Source organism: Coturnix japonica, chromosome 1, assembly GCF_001577835.2.
Source record: "Coturnix japonica isolate 7356 chromosome 1, Coturnix japonica 2.1, whole genome shotgun sequence".
NCBI lineage: Eukaryota > Metazoa > Chordata > Aves > Galliformes > Phasianidae > Coturnix > Coturnix japonica.
This window is the reverse complement of record NC_029516.1, coordinates 60,439,495-60,456,992: the sequence shown is the minus strand read 5'-3', so window position 1 is coordinate 60,456,992 and position 17,498 is coordinate 60,439,495. Positions and strand designations below refer to the sequence as shown.

The window sequence follows — 17,498 nt, the reverse complement described above, 5'->3', positions numbered from 1 at the left end:
AGAGGAGAGGAGAGGAGAGGAGAGGAGAGGAGAGGAGAGGAGAGGAGAGTTCTTTGGTTAACAGAATAAATTGCAGAACAGTTTGGTTGGAAGAAACCTTTAAAAATCATCTAGTTTCAACCCCTCTGCCATGGGCAGCATCATTTTTTTCACTAGATCAGGTGTGGAAAGCATCAACGAACCCTGAACACTTACTGTGATGAGGCATCTACAACTCCACTGGGCAAACTGTTCTCACCACCCTCAACACAAACAATTCATTTCATACAGCCAACCTAAATCTACTCTCTTTCAGCTGAAAAACATGCCCCTTGTCCTGTCAATGCTAGCCCTGCTAAAAAGTCTCTCTCCTTTTTTTTTTTTTTTTTCTTATGAAGCACCTTTGTGTACTGAAAAGGCACAATAAAGTGGCTTCTTGTGATCTGCTGGCCACACTTCTCTTTATGCAGATCAGGCAGTCAGGGCTGCAAAGTACATGCTGATGACTCCTGTCCAATTTTTTACCCACCACCATACCCAAGCACTTAGCTGCAGGGCTGGTCTTTATCAGTTCATCAACCAGCCTCTACTGAAATTGGGCATCACACTGAGCTAGGCGCAGGACCTTGCTGAACTTCATTATGTTCACATGGGTCAATTGCTCAAGCTTGCCAAGGTCCCACTAGTTAGCTGGTACTCCTTCACTCTTGCCTATCAGTTACACCATTCAGCTTGGTACTATCTGCAAACTTGCTGAGGGAGCACCGAATCCCACTATATATGTCTTTAATGAAGTTATTAAAAAGACATGGTACAAGCATTAAGGACACTATTTGTTAATGGTTTCCACTAAGATATGAGCTGCTGACTGTAGATTTTTGGATGTGGCCATCCAGCCAATTCCTTACCTATCTAATTGTTGATAAATCAAAACCTTCTCTCCAACTCAGAGGCAAGAGAATGTTGAGGGAACCATATGAAAGAGCTTGCAGAAGACAAGGTATATGGTATCAGTTGGTCTTCCCTTGTCCACTGATGCTGTCACTCCATTAGAAGGCCATCAGATTGGTTGGGGACAATTTGCTCTTGCAGAAGCTACAGTGTCTGCTGCAAATCACCGTATGATTCTATATTACTTCCAAAGGATCCTTTCCATGGTCTTACAAGGCACTAAGTAGTTCCCAGGATCCTACTCATCTTGTTTTATTATTATTATTATTTTTTAATAAGAGTGATACTCCTGTTTTGCCAGTAACTGGGGATTTCACCTGACTGCCATGAATTTTCAAATGTGGTGGAGAATGATTTAACAACAGAACCTGCCAATTCCTTGAACGTGCATTTTTTGGGGTCCCATGCATGTTCAAGTTTCTAAGCTGGTCTCAGATCTGATCTCTTATAGTGATAGAGACTTTGTTTCTGAGTCACCGCTCTGAGGTTCGAGGATTTGAGAGATATGAGAAGAGTGAATGTGATTACCAGTAAAACCTGCCCATTCTAGGAAGAAAGATATTCCCAAACTGACAGTGGAAGAGATTAAAAAAAGAAAAAGACAAGAGTGATACTTACAGAACAGTAAATGAGGGAAGGATTGATCAAGCATTCCCACAGGAAGAAGACAAAAACTCACACAATGAGGAAAAATGTTTCTTCATAACACGTTACTGAAAAATCTAGAATGTGGCAGCAGTAGGCTCCTCTGCCCAGAGCAGCAGCCCCTATACTCCTGGACACTCACTTGTAAGGGCCCAGAAGCCCCATTAGAGAAGGGCTGGCAGTGACATGGACTCACAGAAGCCCTGAGATGGTTTCTGAATACCTCCAGAGAATAAGACATGACAAACCCACAAGTCCTCTGGGCAGCCTGTTCTATTATTCTGTCATTCTCAAAGGAAAGAACTTTTTCCTCATGTTCAGATGGAACTTCCCATGTTCCAGTTTTTCCCCATTGCTCCTTATTCTGTCACTGGGAACCACTGAAAAAGTCTGGCCACACTCCCTTGAATCTCTTCCATTAGGTATTTATAAGCATTAATAAGATTCCCCCTCAGTCTTCCCAGTGCTGAAGAGTCCCAAGTCTCTTATCCTACACTCATACAAGCAATGCTCCATGTGTAGACAAATGAATACAAAGTGCATCTCCCCACGTGCAGTCACATGAATTCAGTGCTCCTGAGGTGAGTGCTGTGGTGGCACAAGGGCTGTGGTGACATCACTGAGCAACAGGCTGTGATGCCATGGAGCTTTGGGCGCTGGCAGGGCCTGGCCCAGTCAGTCTCGAGCCTGGACTCCTGCCGAGCGAGTGTGTGCGGTTTGGAGGTGGAGCGAGAATTTTGCTTGTGTGTTGGGCTGTGCTTTGGGGACTGCTGGCAGCTGCTCTCAGTGCCCATCCCTACAGCCATCACCTGGAATCCCCTGGCCTGCCTGGTTCAGGCAGCTGGGGTCTCACGAGGTGCACGTGCAGCAGCACAGGTGAGCTGGGTGGGGAGGCGTCCCCCAGGGTGGTAAGGGAGTGAGCTCTGGGATGGGGGAGCTGCCAGGACCGGGGTAGCAGTGTGACCCTGTGAGGGCGTAGGGTATGGGCTGCCATAGGCATGGGATCGGGATGGTTTCCTGCTGAGGGAGCAGGACGTTTCTTCTGCCTGTCCCGGAGACAGAGAATGACCACGGCCTCTCTCCCTCTTGCAGTGCACAACTTTCACCGCTGAGGCGCTGTCGAGGGAGAGCAATTCATCTTCACTCCCCATCAGGCCACAGCGTGAAGACCATGGCAGCAGAGGAGGCGTGGACATGTCCCATCTGCCGTGACGTGCAAAAGGACATTGCCTACGCAGTACCGTGCCGTCACGAGTTCTGCCTCGGCTGCATCCTGCGGTGGGCCAAGCAGAAAGAGACCTGCCCGCTCTGCCGCAGAGCCATGGAAGTTGTTAAGGTTGCTGCGTGGGACGACGACAGCGACCTGGATTTCATCATCTGTCCCCCAGCACCACCAGTTCCTGCCTGCTTCCAGGCAGGCATCGCTCAAATCTACAGCCCCCAGCACGATGCGCCATCCCCTCCACCCCTTCTGATGCTGCCAGAGGAGGAGGAGGCTGTGGAGGCAGAGGAGGGGCGTATGGTGGGCGGTCTGCTGCTGGAGGTCTGGGCAGCCCTGTTCAGGCAGCACCAGGAGATCCTCGACCCTGTGCTGCCATGGCTGCGCCAGGAGCTGCGAGCCGTCCTTGGAACGCAGTGGTGGGAGGCAATGGCGGTGGAGAACCTCATCCTCAACGCCCTGTGTAACATCGGGCTGGACAGGGAGGCCCTGATCCAGCTGCTGCAGCCTGCCCTGGGGGATAGAGTCGAGACGCTCATCCAGGGCCTTGTGGACGCCGTTGTGAGCCGGTGGGGCGAGGAGGCCCACGGGCAGCTGGGCCTCCAGGGCGTCCACGTGTCCGGAGGGCAGGAGGAGGGTCCTGCAGCCAGCGGGCAGGAGGACAGCTCTGTGGCCGCCCCTGGCCCCGCAGCCTCCCCACCGGGGACCGTTACATCAATTCCCAGACCCAATGGCAGCACTGAAAGTGCCAGCAGAGAGGAGCAGCCCAGCACAACACAGGCTGTCCTCCACGGGGATCCCAGTCACACCCCTGCTGTGCACATCCCAAGGCAACGGGTGGAGCCCCATGAGGAGATGGAGCAGCTGGCAGCAGCAGATCCCTCTGCTCAGGGCAGCAGCTCCTCTGCTCCTGGCCGCTCAGCTGTGAGGGCCCGGCCGCCCCGTAAGAGGAGGGCTGGCAGTGACCTGGACCCACAGCAGCCCTGCAAGAAGCCACCCCCTCGGAAGCACTAGCCAGGGACTGCACTTAAATGGTTTGGTTTTGCTTAGGAGAGTCTTTGAATAGATCAATGATGAGCACCATCCTCTATAAGAACAAGGAAAAGAAGGAGATTTTAGAAGCACTTGCAAATACACCCTTTCTAATTACCATCATTAGATGGGTATATTTGGACTGCGCACTTGGTTTTAAGATCTTATATGAAACACTCACATGAAACACGTTTGTACCCATTCATCCTGAAACCCTTTCAAAGTGTAATGTGACGACTTTAAATCAACTATAGTGAATCTTCAGACAACAATTGATAAAAGAAGAACACAGACTTAAAACAAAGAACAACAGCCAAAGTAGGCATCAATTCTGGAATTGCATCTGCTAGACAGACATACTCCGGTCTGCAGAGATTTCCAGGAAAAAAAGAGAACAAGGTGGACAAATGTGAAGTATTCACTCTTTATATGGAAAGAAAATAATAAATGACTTCTGATTTAACTCCAGTGTGCTGACTCATACTTTATACTATTCTCTGTGCAAAGTTCAGTTCAGCAGCAGTACTTGCAGAATGTTATTCACATGAGAGCATCAAAACTGGTTCTGTAAAACAGCTATGTGGAAGTTACTTGAATTGCCAGTAAGGAAGCCGTACTCCAACAAGTGCTGAGCATGCTATTCTCCCGTTGACTTCTCCCTGAGCACAGGAGCTGGCAACATACCAGAAGTAGCTGACACAGGATCAGGCAATACCCAACAAAAGAGCAGGAGTGTCAAGTAAACTGCTTTCAACCTGTGTGCCTAATTCAGTGTGAATCCTGTGCTGACATGACCAAGGATGGAAAAAAGTAGAGTTCTTCGTGCTTCTCAGTGCCAACTGCATGCCAAACCTAAAGATTTGTATGTTTGGTTTTGTTTCCAAATAGTACATATATTTCTATGGAAGTTTGAATAGATAGCCTGTTCTTTCCAGGCTCATCTGAAAAGTAAACTTGATTCCCAACTTAGATAATCCAACACAGAAAGAAGCTTCTACCTGCAGTGTTTTTCTTCTTTGGAGGTTGTACCCGACTTCTGCCTGATTTATCTAGAGGCTTTTTTTGTTGTTGTATTCTTAGAGAATCCTGCACAGAATTGGGCACAGCACACTGAAAATTCATACAAGCAGGAAGAGCACTGCTGCTCTGTGCATCCCATGCCAGAGTCAGAACAGCAGCTCTGTATCTGGGCAGCCTGCTATGATTAGCACTGGCTTACCACACTGCGCAGAAACATTAACTCTTCCACACAAGCACTTATCCAACCATCCAGATCTCTGGATGGATGAAACAACTCAGAAAGGGCTACTTTCCCACAATCACTGTGCTCTCTCTCTGATATTGAAGGCACAAGACACAAATTGAATGTGGTGCATTCACCAGTTGGAGATCTGAGACCTTAAATATTAACCTTTCTCCGTAATAGTCACATCCAATGTAGAACACCATAAGAAGCCAAAGTACTGGGCCTGATCCTGCAAGATAAATCCAGTTTTCTACCCCATTCTCTCACTTTTTTTTTTTTTTTTGTTTGTTTAAATGAACTATTTGTGTAAATAAGCACACCGAGGCTGAGCACCCTGACTGACTGGCATAGGCTGAGTTATATGAATCTAACTGAAATCACCAATCCCCTGCTATAGCACCTGAGCCTTTGTGGCCCTGAACCGTTCCAACAATGAAAATTTGCAAACAGCTTTTGAAACATGACTCAAACATCCTTCAGTGTGAGCAAACTCTGGCGTGTGACACAACTGGCTTGCCTTTATTTTATTAGCATTATTACTGTTTGCTGCCTTTGGAGAGCTTTGCATCTCTCAAGACATTTCTTTAGCATCTCTGATTGCCTTCAATTTTCTTGCATTTTCTACCTTTGAAGCACATGGAAACAGCAAGAAAAGCTACATAAACAAATGGGTTCAAACACAATATGAGCAAATCCACGCAGGAAACTCAAGTTTAACGATTTGACTCTTTTCCTTCTTCCCTTACAGCTCCATACACTCCCCTCTGCCCCTCCCCATTCTGCCCCCCGCCCAAGGGATATGGGAGGAATGGTTTAAATCAATAACCAAAGGCTTCAATTTTACAAACCCTTTAAGCCATTAGAGCTCTGAGTCCTCACTGCACCCGTCACAGCCTCCCCCACCCCAGTACACACACACATGAACACATATAAAAGAAATACTCCCAGCTTGGCATTAACAATGTTCATTCAATGCTCTTTACTTAAAGGAAGAAAACAATTAAGTGAAACCTTGAAGTAATCTCATTCTGCCTATTTAGCCTCTTCATCCCTCAATGTGTGGTTAGTAAGTGTTGCAATCAGGGGCTAAGGCCTGCTATCATTCGGCCTTAATTAAAAAAGACACAAGCAGTGGAGCTGTGAATTAGAAATGTAACAACGCACTACCCCTGATTAATTCGAGGCTCATGTTGGATTAATAACTCCAAACAAAGAACAAAAGGAAATTGTTATGCGAATTGCAGCCCTCCCAGGCCAGACAAAGGTCAAATCACAGGATTTCAATTTCATCCGGAGTCGCTTAATCAACTCCCTCGGAAGGAAGACCATATGCAGTCCTGAAAGCTACCCATTGTAGTCGTGTTGTCACTGGACCTGAGAGACGGCACAGAGATAATCCCAAGTATTCCTGATCTTTTCTCATTTTTGGCTTCATCGTTTCTCTTTTTCTTTTCTTTCTCAGTTTCTTTTTCTTTTCTTTTTTTTTTTTTTTTTTTTTTTTAATGTCTTTTTTTCTTTCCTTTAATATGACAAAGCGCCTTCATTAGGGCTAATGATTAAAGAATAAGGATACTATCTGCCAAAAAAAGCTGCTTTGTTGACTGCTGCACCAAGGAAGCACTCCGGCTCCTGCTGCCCATGCAGCTGCAGAGGCAGCTCCCCATTTCAAGGGGGGGTCTTCTCCAACAACAGAATCCATGTAGCGCTTTGGATAGGAATCATGCAATCACTTACAAGAAGCAGCGCTTGAGGAAGGCAGGGGCTGAACAAGACACATTTTGTACACATGCAATGCACAGCCCACGCCTTGATACAAAGTTCCTGAAGGTATGTCAACTGAGGAAGAAGGATATTGCTGCCCTGAAGACCTATGTCTGAAATTGAGCTGCAGAGAATATAAGCTCATATTGTCTTGTTCACTCCTGATAAAATGATGATCGGAGAAAAGGAGCTGTCAGTTTCAATGATCCAAAACATACTGTCCCTCCAGTGAGTTTATACTGAGTACATCCCTCACTCTCACCAAACATGACTTCTCAAGTAACCAGCATGACAGGGTTTTTTACATCGACTCCACAGTTCTTAACTCTGTAATGGAACAAGAAAAGCCCAGATCTGCCTAGGAATCTGGCAGGTCATGCACAAGAGCAAATAAGAAAGCCTTAAGAGACTGAAAAAGTGCAAGGAAGAAGCTTCAGTGTGAGAACCTGAAACATGGAGTTAACTGCAGCCCTCATTTCCTTCCTGAAGGGTTCTGCCCATCAGCCCTGAAAAATCATTTTGCCACACAGCTGTCTGCAGCTGACCCATCCTGGATGGTGTGAGCAGTCTCTCTCAAATCTCTAGCAATGTTTCAATAAGCATGCTGCAATCTCAAAGTTTTTTGTTTTGTTTTGTTTTGTTTTTGCCATAACAGCAGCACATTTCAGGACCAAATTTATTTTCTCCAGGAATAAGTTTCAACAAGGAGCCAAGAACCAACATCAGTTACCACCTCCATGTAGACCTCTTGTTTTTCACCTGGAATGAAATTGCTCTTACATCCAAATGACATCTAAGACACCGGTTTTCTCTTGGACATGTTTGTGGAGTTCAGAGTGAAAGTGAATCAATTCAAAGTCTTAAATACTGATCACAGATATTTACATCATATTTAGTACTGCAGGATTGCTAATAAAAGCACTGTGGCTCTGTGACCTGATTTAGTTGACAGAGATATTTTATGGTCTATCAAAACTACAAAAAGACTGGTACTGGTAACTGGCACCACATTTCCAGTTTCAAAACCTGAAACTATTGATGAATTCACATATTCTAATGCCTTAGGAAATGCATGTCCACTCTCTTACCTGTGTTAGATGCTGGAATAAAATTCCAGATCACTTGATGAACTTAAATGAAGATCCTGTTCTGGCTTTCAGCTTGGGATCATCTCCACTGAATTCTGTCACAAACTGCCCTTGTTCCTCTTTCCAGGGGGCTGCTCACACAACTTCTGCCTCTGAACTAGCTGTTGAAAGGGAAGAAGTGATTTATGAATCGCCCCAGTTCTGAAGCCTTTTTCACACTCAGAAACATATGTCAGTTTTAAATGACAACCTATTAAATGATGATTCAACTTCTCTGATGCTTTTCAGTATCTGTTCACTTTCGCTTTACATATTGATTTTAGCATGCAACCATAAATTAAGATGAAATACCTACTGTCATGGAACATGGACTGTCATACGAGGAAAAGTCACATCCTCAGAAACACTTTTGCCTGTGTTATATTAAGTCATTAAATCCAAATTACATGGAATGCATATCTGCAAGATGTAAATCCCTCAACCATTTTACCAGCTTTAAAATACAAGCATGATTTTTGAAATCTCTTTGCATTAGAAGCTCAGAAACAAATGATTTTAAGTGCACTAGCAACTACTGCAAATACTCTCACTCTTCTGTGCAAAAGCAGGATTCAAGCTTTAACTGTGTAAGTCCAAAACTTTAGCCCAATTAGTAGCCTATGGAAGAGGGCAACCCGTGCTTACATGCCATTCACAAGAAGTGAGAAGGCACTGTTTCTGTTACAAGTTTACAAGTTCAACTGAGAAGTTCTTCATCTTTTTGTCCCAAAAATACATCATGCTCTCAAAGAAATCCTCCTGTATAATAAATTCTGAAGTGGAAACTGCTATTACTTTTTGATGCGAAACAATAACTCATTGCCTATATACAAGTGACAGCAGCTTGAGTGTAGTTGAAGATTTCACGGTGCTTCATCATAAAAATCTTCACTCTTCACAACCTTTTGGAAAATGGACTGTCTGGTGTTCATATTCATTCACATTACTGCTCTATGGCAAACAAATCTGGACTTCTATAAAGTATAAAGGGACTTGCCATGCTGTTTTACATAGAACTTCAAATTCTTGAGTCAGTTAAACACAGAACTGTCTAGGTTGGAAAAGACCTTCAAGATGACCAAGTCCAACCACCCACCTGGACTGCTGAGTCCATCACTAAACCGTGTTCCTCAGTGACACATGCACACCTCTTTTAAATAGCAGCAGGGATAGGGACCCTTACCACATCTTTAGGCAGCCCATTTCAATGCTTGACCACCCTCTCTGTGAAGATACTCCCCCTAACATTTAATCTAAACCTCCCCTGGTGCAACTTGAGACTATTAATATAGAAGACCTTCAACAACAGTGTGCAGAACAGTAATTTTGAAGCCTTCAGTCTACTGAAGGAAAGACAGGTCATGCATTCCCAATGTACTCTAATTACAGCAAAAAGAAAACTGCGACAATTTTTTTCTCCAACTGTTAGTAAACTCTCTTGAATATTAGGGTCTAACTTAACAGCCTTGAATCTCAGACCTGTGATTTGTATATCACTCCTCTCTATATAAGACACGCACCTCTCACCGACTCGGACTGCTGCGGATGAACTGTGAATAAAGGCAATACTAATGCTGGTGTGCCAACTAAGATCAGCCCAGACCACTCTGGTGAACAAATACATCCACTGCCACTGTGATACAGAAAAGGCACTTAAGGTACCTTCCTTCTGCCTTCCACAGAAGATGGCAGGTCAGTCAGCAACAGTCATCTCCCCCACACCCAGCTTGAGTACCAGCAGTGTGCTAGCAGCTCCTGCAATTTACATCACAGAGAAGTCAGATATGAATATGCTGAGGAAGACAGGAAGTACTGCTTTCTCTGGTTGAAGACCAACCAGCCACTACCACCAAGTTTGGCATACATGGATCCTGAAACCAAACACAGCCCATCTTCCGAGTTCTTGCTGCTGAGAAGTGAAGTATCTAAATGAATGACTCTTGGTTGGGCACAGGTGCAGCCTGAAATCTTCCCCAGCCCACCTCCAGTACATTTCCAGTTCCTGACACAACTCCCTTGACCAACTCCAGCACATTTCTAGTCCCTGACACAACTCCCCTGAGGTATTTGGGAAGACAAGGCAAACCCCAGATGAGCTGTGCTTAGAGCCCAGCAGACTGACTTGTATTTCTGTACAATCCCCCAAAATCACAGGTGCTTTAAGGGGCCATCCCGTTTTCTTCCCTCAGCCAACTTTAAAGATACAAAAGGATGTGATTTTCTTAAGCCCCAAAGCATCAACAACGGGAAAGTACTTAATCTGCCCTCAGACAATTTGATGTGCTCTCTTCTTTTCAGTAGCCATCTCAAAGCTGTGTGTCTGTTTCTTTAAGATTTAAAGATTTATCTGATTTTACTTGACATTTTTTCCAGTCATTCCCTCTCACTTAGAAGCTGCCTCTTTCTCTCCCCTTCCACTCAAACAACCCACCAGTGAGAAACACTCCTCCCCTGCAGCTTCTACTAAATGTGCAATAGATTTAATATCTCTCTAACTCACTGGCCCTTCATCTCTTTGCAAATCACAGATAAGAAGAAACATTTTCTTATCTTGCTAGGACCTGGAAACCCTGTTCACATCTACTGCAATATTTCTTATTTCTGTAAAGCATTCTAAGGGTCTGTATGAAAAAATGTCTAAATATTCCTCCAAACTCCAAGGAACAATTAGGACTCTGCTTTTCCAACAGACAGTTCTCCAGACCTTTCTGTAAGCAAACGGTTTTGCCAAAAGATTAAACATGATGGGAAAAGCAGAGGAAATTGGAAATGTCAAAGCCATTCGTCTCCCTCCAAAATGTTCAACCCAACCCAAGCCAACCAACTACAGATAACGCAGGTTCTTCTGTTCACCTTACCAAAATGTCACTTAGGCTAGAGACGTGAGATCAGGCCCATGTGGAATAAAACCACGCAAGACATAGTTCCTAATAGTCTAAATAAGATATAAGTTACTTACACAGAAGCCCAAACAACAACTGCTGAGATAACCACATGGATTATGTATTCTTAGGTCACATGGAAAAACAAGAGTAATATCAGGTGCTTTTGGTAGTTAGAATACTGGCTGGTTGTTTTTTTGTTTGTTGGCTTGTTCTTATATGAAAGCAATTAGTTTTAGTGTGGAAATTTTGTGGCAAAGGCTGAAAAAGCTGAAATGCAACAAAACAAAACAAAACAAAACAAAAAACATCAAGAAAAGACTTCAGTTCCAACAAAACTTTCCCAACAGCTCAGATGCAAAGAACAGAAGTCAGTGCAGATAGAGCCTGGGCCTCAGAAGTAGGTGGAACAGAAATGTAATGTGTTTCTACCACATCACCATTAACTCCTTTGAAACCAACAGTTTTCATTTCAAGATGTAAAAATATTTCATCAAACATTTTTATTTTTTTTTTTAATTTTAGGCTGGTTTAAATGTAACTGCTGGGATTGACAATTACTGTAAGTTGGAATCACGGTGAAGATTTTTTTTGGTGTTTGTTTGTTTGTTTGTTTACGGTCATTCTAAATAACTTTCTTGTAAAAGAATCTATGATACTTTCTTATGGTGATCAGAACTCTCCGTTACAATGATGAGAGATTACGCAAGCGAGTAAAGCAAAGAGTCTACTAATGTTTCCTAAGAAGTATGCACCTGGAAAAAGGCTCCGGAGGTGAAAACAATGGGATCATGCACAGCTTTATGTCACCCTTGCCTTTTTTTTCTCTCGTGATATCTGTCTCCTTTGCTTTGATGCATTTGATTGAAAGGTATTGTGTAAATGACTCGCGTTTGTACATCTCAGAAACATTAGCACCAACAGAAGACAAAACATACAATTTGGTATCTTCGCTTGCTGACTAAACACTTTTTCTTACATCTTTCTCTGCTTGCAGGGTAAATTGTTAGTTTCAAAGCTGAGTGACTGCTTCAGTAAGTTGGTAGCAGATTATTGGTACAGTGTGATAATTAAGGGATCTTAGTTCTTAAACAATGCTGATGAAACAGAAATCTCTCTCCCTTTTTTCTGGATTACCTTTAGAACTGAAATCAGAGAACACTAAATGAATAATAATTTGTACCTTCTGTGAATGATAGAAGACTGAATCAAATTTTAACTAGACTCTATTTGTAAATCCCTCAGGATGACATAATTACTATTCAACACATACCTTAATTAGCTGTACACATCTATTTCACAGTATTTAACAGGTTTAAAACAGCTTTTATTTTCTGTTGAATGGATGTTCCTTTTTTATCGAAAAGAAAATAATCCTAAATTTCCTAAACTGTAAGAAATTTGGTTACAGAAGGCAAGAAATGAACTACAAATTGCTGTCAATTGCTTATTTTCATTCTTCTTTAGACAGTATTAGTTGATAATGCACTGACATGCTGCTGCTGCTTTTCTCCGTTTAATGAAGAAGATCATAGCTACACTGTCAGGTGGAAAAAAATTCTACTCAAACACTCAAACTTTTGCACAGAATTTTGAATAAAAGCCAATTTGGGACAGAATTTCTTTCTTTCTTTCTTTTTTTTTTTTTTCTTTTTCCGTTCTGGATAACAGTAGAACGTTATCTCTAGAAAGCAATACAGTGAGTTATCCTACATAATTTCCATTCCCTTGTGAATCAGAAGCAGGCTACAATTTGGCAAGCTATGCTTTCAGATGAAATTGAAGAATTAGCATTTGTGATCTAAGTTCAAATTTTGGGTTGGATTGAGTGACTGTTCAATCTCAGACGTTGTTCCTAAAACTAGTGGACTCCGCAGAGCAGCTCAGGTGCTGCAGGCTGCCTTAGCCAAGGCTGATTGCCCATGCCATGAGCTGAGGCTTGCTGCTGAATCAAGCACACCCTTCCCAAAAACATTACACTGCTTAATTTTGCTGACAACAAAAGCAAATGACATCAATGATTATGTGCAGAAACACATATGTGGCGTGTTTTTGTTATTTTCCTAAACTGCCCCAAGTGAGATTAAAACATTTACTTAAGTGCTCAGTTCATGCTTTATATCATTTGCTTTCTGTTCTCCTTAAAACTTTAAGGAAGAGGCTGCCGGTATTTAACCACAACTCACTGCTCCTGGGACTGAATCAAAATGAAGGCACATGGCAAATGGGGAAGTGGTTGAGGTTGAGCCCAGTGCTGGAGGGAGGCAGGGCTGGCAGTGCTCCACTCTGTCACCCACACTGGCTTCCTTCAACTGAGATCAGAGGGAAGCCAGGACCAAGCAAGGGCACCACCCCAGCCTGGGACCCGAGAGTGCTGGAAAAGGGCAAGACCCTGTGTTCAGGACAGTGCGCACAATTCTAAGACAGAACAAAATAAAAGACCTGAAGAGAAGATGGATAGTCTGAAAAATATATTTAGTACCACTAGTTCCAACTGCACAGAGGTTACCAGTGTAGTGAAGTTCTAGAATTTGCTGCAGTGATGTTTAGAAACAGATGACCCTAAAATATACAGATTTCTTCTGATGAATTTAAGACCCCTTTGTTTTAACTTTCTCTTCCTTTTTCAGGGTGCCCCCACATTATTTTCACGCTTTCTTTGCAATTCATTGGAGTAAAACCCCACTTTTATATAAGAGGAGGTCGAGACTCTTACACATTCATGTACTCTCAGAATGGGGCTTTATAAGACACTACATACTATAAGATTCACGATAAATTTGCAGACACGGTGCTGTTTCACCACTGAAACAGAATTGAGTCAAACAAAATTAAAAGTAGTTTTTGTCAAGAATGCCTCTTATTTCATAGCTATGTTTCTTCCCAAGTGTATGATAAAACTGTAAATAACACAACCAGTAAAAATTAAAGAGTCACTCTTATAGCAATTTGACCTAGTATCTTTCTCAGTAGACTTAAGGCTGTAGAAGACAAAAAAAAATCAAAAAGGTGGGGATTTATTAATGTCACAATGTTTTATCCCCTACCAACACTTTCCTTCACACCTAAGAAAAAAGCATGAGCCTTCTGTCCTCTCTGATATCAGCTGTAGCTGAGAAGAAACAAACAGTTGCATCCCAAACCTTTACTGTCAGAGCCAACACCTGCACATCAGCTGTAAGAGTTGAAAACTTATTGGAATTTGGCACAGACTGAGAGCAAGTGGCTGCTCTGTCCCCCTGTGCCATCCGCAGAAGAAGCAGGTGGCAATCTTCATGCCAGCACAGATCCCAAGCAGCTCATGAGCTCCCCTGGACAACACACCCATTGGGAGGGGACAAGGACAAGCATCATGTTGCTGTTCTGCCTATCTATCTGCAAGTCATTACCATGGCAAACAGAAAAGCTATTTGTAGTCTCCCCAGTAAACTTGCTCTTCTGCATTTTCCTAACATTACAGCAAACCTTCCCGGCCTTGTCATCTCAGTCACGTGTCTTGCACTGGTGAATTTGCAAATCACGGAGACCGAAAGCTTTGCCATACGTAATTGCTGCGTACCATTAGACTGGAGCTGGCTACTCTCTAATTACACAGAGTACTGTTGATATGCATATCGAAAATAAATCATATTGATTGCTTATGTATCATGCTGCAAAGAGAAGTAGCTTGAGCTCAGTTGGCTACCTAGGAGAAACTACAGGAGGGCAAAGAAGGATTTACAATTCTTTTCCGCTTAAATGACATCATCTGTATGGAAGCATGCATTTTGATGGAGTACATTATAGAAGAATACTGTGAGGGCAAAAAAGAAAAAAGCATGCTAGGAGGTCCAGGCAGCAAAATCATGCTATTCTGAGCATCATAAAAAGGATGGCAATGCTAGTTCATGTGGATTACCCACTACTTCTGGTCCCAAACTGAGTCCTACTGCTTGCTGTACAATACTTAAGCCATATTATTTATTATTTGCATTATATGTTATTTGCATTGCAGTATCCCCAGCAAGGCCTCCAGGAAACCCCGTAGGAATATTTTCATGTTTGGTTGATTAGTTTTGCATCTGCATAAAAATATTTGCCTTCTTGCCTGAAACCTTGACTTCATCATGGAAACGCACAAAAAGCAGGAAGCAAAACTGATCATTCTGCTTTCCACCTCCAAGTTAATAATATGTTTAAATAATTAACTTATAATAATTAAAGATGAAGTTAATAACATGAAGAAAGTATGAAAGTTACATCCAGTATGTCATATTTCTGAAAGCACTAAGTTCTACTAAGGCCCACAGTAGCTGAAAACCTATTGACTCTAGAGAACAAACACCTGAGCCAGAGAGCCATTTACAATTCTGCTTCATATCATTGCAGAATATGTTAAAATAAAACTCATCTACAGTGATATCTATTGTGTACTGCTGTGACTGTACCATGTATGCAATAGTACATGCAAGTGATATACACTCTGTGGGTAACAGTTGGGAAAAAATGTGTGGATTTCTCCAAAAGTACTTATTAAAAATATCCAGAATGCAGAGTTGGGTTTTCTAATCAAAGATTATTGCAGGTGGAGATACGGCCTCTGCATACTGCATGTTGGCACAACCACAGTTCATTCTTCTGTAAATAATGTGTGACATCGTTATAGAAATTGCAAATATGGCACTTACTTTTATTAAGGAAAACAATGAATGGAATAACAGCTATAGCAAAATTAGGATGGTAAATAAATAGGTTAATTTTATCAAACTTTTCACGGGGCATACCTGGAAGTTTATAAAGCTATTATTGGGAAGCCATACACTCAATGAGTCTGCATGTGCTAGTTATCTCTATCCAACCAATTCCAATAGGGTGAAGGAGACTACAAGTAATTAGGCTTTATTATTTCCTTTGGAGAAACCTGAAAGATGAATTCCTGGACTTTGATGATTTTAAACCTGGAAAAAAAGGTCATTTGGTGAAGAAGTCATTCACACATGCAAGAAAGAACAGAATACATTAACTCTTACCAGCCACTGTCTTTGGTGAGCTGGAGCTGACGGGTATTACCCTATTCTGAAAAAAATGACTGTTGCTCCAAGAGTATTGAGTATTACGTTGGCCCACAGTGACAGAGGTTTGTCAGGACCATTTGAACCAATATGAGGCTGAAGGTGACAGTTTCCTGGACTGCAACATTACTGCATACATTAGTGGTCACCACTAGAAGTCAAAGACAAAACAGCAGTCCATGGAGTGGCTACATATGAATTCCAAATCATAGAAAAAGTCTGAGATGAAGTATTTGCTGGTTAAAGTGATGTGCACTGTCTTTTGGGATAGGATTTCCTGGAACCTAGACAAACCATCCACTCTGACCACCACATCGTGACACTGATTAAGCACTTCAGCTTCCAGTGTCATGGTAGAGAAGAGGACAACCTTTGTCTCGCAACATGATAACACCAGGCCCCACAGCATCTGGAAGACCATGGAGCACACTGCCAATTTTGGCTGGAATGTCCAACCACACCCACTGTATAGTCAAGATTTGGTACCTCCTGACTTCCATCTGTTTGGGCTGATGGAAGATGGACTGTGTGGGCAACATCCTCCTGGTAATGGTACCAGCACAGCAACTGTGGAACAGCTGGTCACTTGCACTAGTGCAGATTTTTAGGAGTGCAACATGCAGGCTCTTCTTCATTGCTGGAAAAAATGCTGAGCTACTGATTGTGTCTATGCTTCAATGTAGTATTCTGTAGCTGAGAACTTATCAAACAGTGTTACTGTGGTTTTTGTATCTTTTGCAGTTTCCATAGAAATACATAGGAGGCATTATTTTTGGAGCGACCTACAGAGAAAACTGTGGGTGGGAGCTGTCATTCAGAAAAAGAGAATGATATATATGGGATCTGCTAGGTAGAATAGATCTGGAAAAAAAATTGGTCCAAAGTTTTAAAATTCAGAACATTTGTGCCATGATTAGCTTACATTCAATCAGACCCTTTTCCGTGCTTTGTGCTTAGATTAGGTTGAGCACAGAACCTATTTTCTGTTTAGGCAACATCTGCTCTTCTTTGAGATTGTGAGCAAGAACATTTCCAGGCTCCAAAGCAGGAAGGGATTACAAACCAGCAAACTGAGCTGGATAAAACAAGGATGGGCCCACAAGATTTAGGTTCAACTGAGATTATTTAAGATCCCAAAAATGTCTTTATTTCACTCTAATGTAAGTTATTTTCCACGTTTATACCTCTTTGTGGTTTTGAGAAGGAAGGGAAACAGGACTTAATTAGTAGAAAAAAGTTCATCCAGTGCTGTTCTCTCACATGACCAGAGCGATAAATCTTGTGCACGTCATGCGTAGTGCCATAATTAAACCTTCAGTCCTGATTATTTAGAACTCGAAGAATCATCAGTGCCTTGTCAACCAAATGCTGCAAAGCTCCCTTGTCACTGGGATGAAGAGGGGAGTCCTGAGAAAAAGAACATCTAAGCATATACACTGACAGTATGGAAAAATATCTCCTCATGGGAAGGTTTCAGAAACAGAGAAGAGGAGCTGCAGTGCTGCAGAAGAGGGAGAAGGTGGGAAGTGCTGCACAGGATTCCCCACTCCATGCTCCTCTGGAGCTCACCATGAAGTTAGGAGGAGGAAGGGAAGCTCTTCTTCT

At 42.7% G+C, this 17,498-nt stretch overlaps 1 protein-coding gene across 4 annotated transcripts in view; it reads right to left on the bottom strand.

Moving 5' to 3' along the window:
• The window catches only part of SOX5 (SRY-box transcription factor 5), a 628,709-nt gene that overhangs the window by 324,911 nt on the left and 286,300 nt on the right, over window positions 1-17,498 (bottom strand). For all 4 annotated transcript variants that reach the window (XM_015868603.2, XM_015868595.2, XM_015868586.2 and 1 more), the window contains one exon: window positions 7,922-8,082. The gene's annotated coding sequence lies outside the window, so the exon portion shown is untranslated. The remainder of the gene's footprint in view (window positions 1-7,921; window positions 8,083-17,498) is intronic.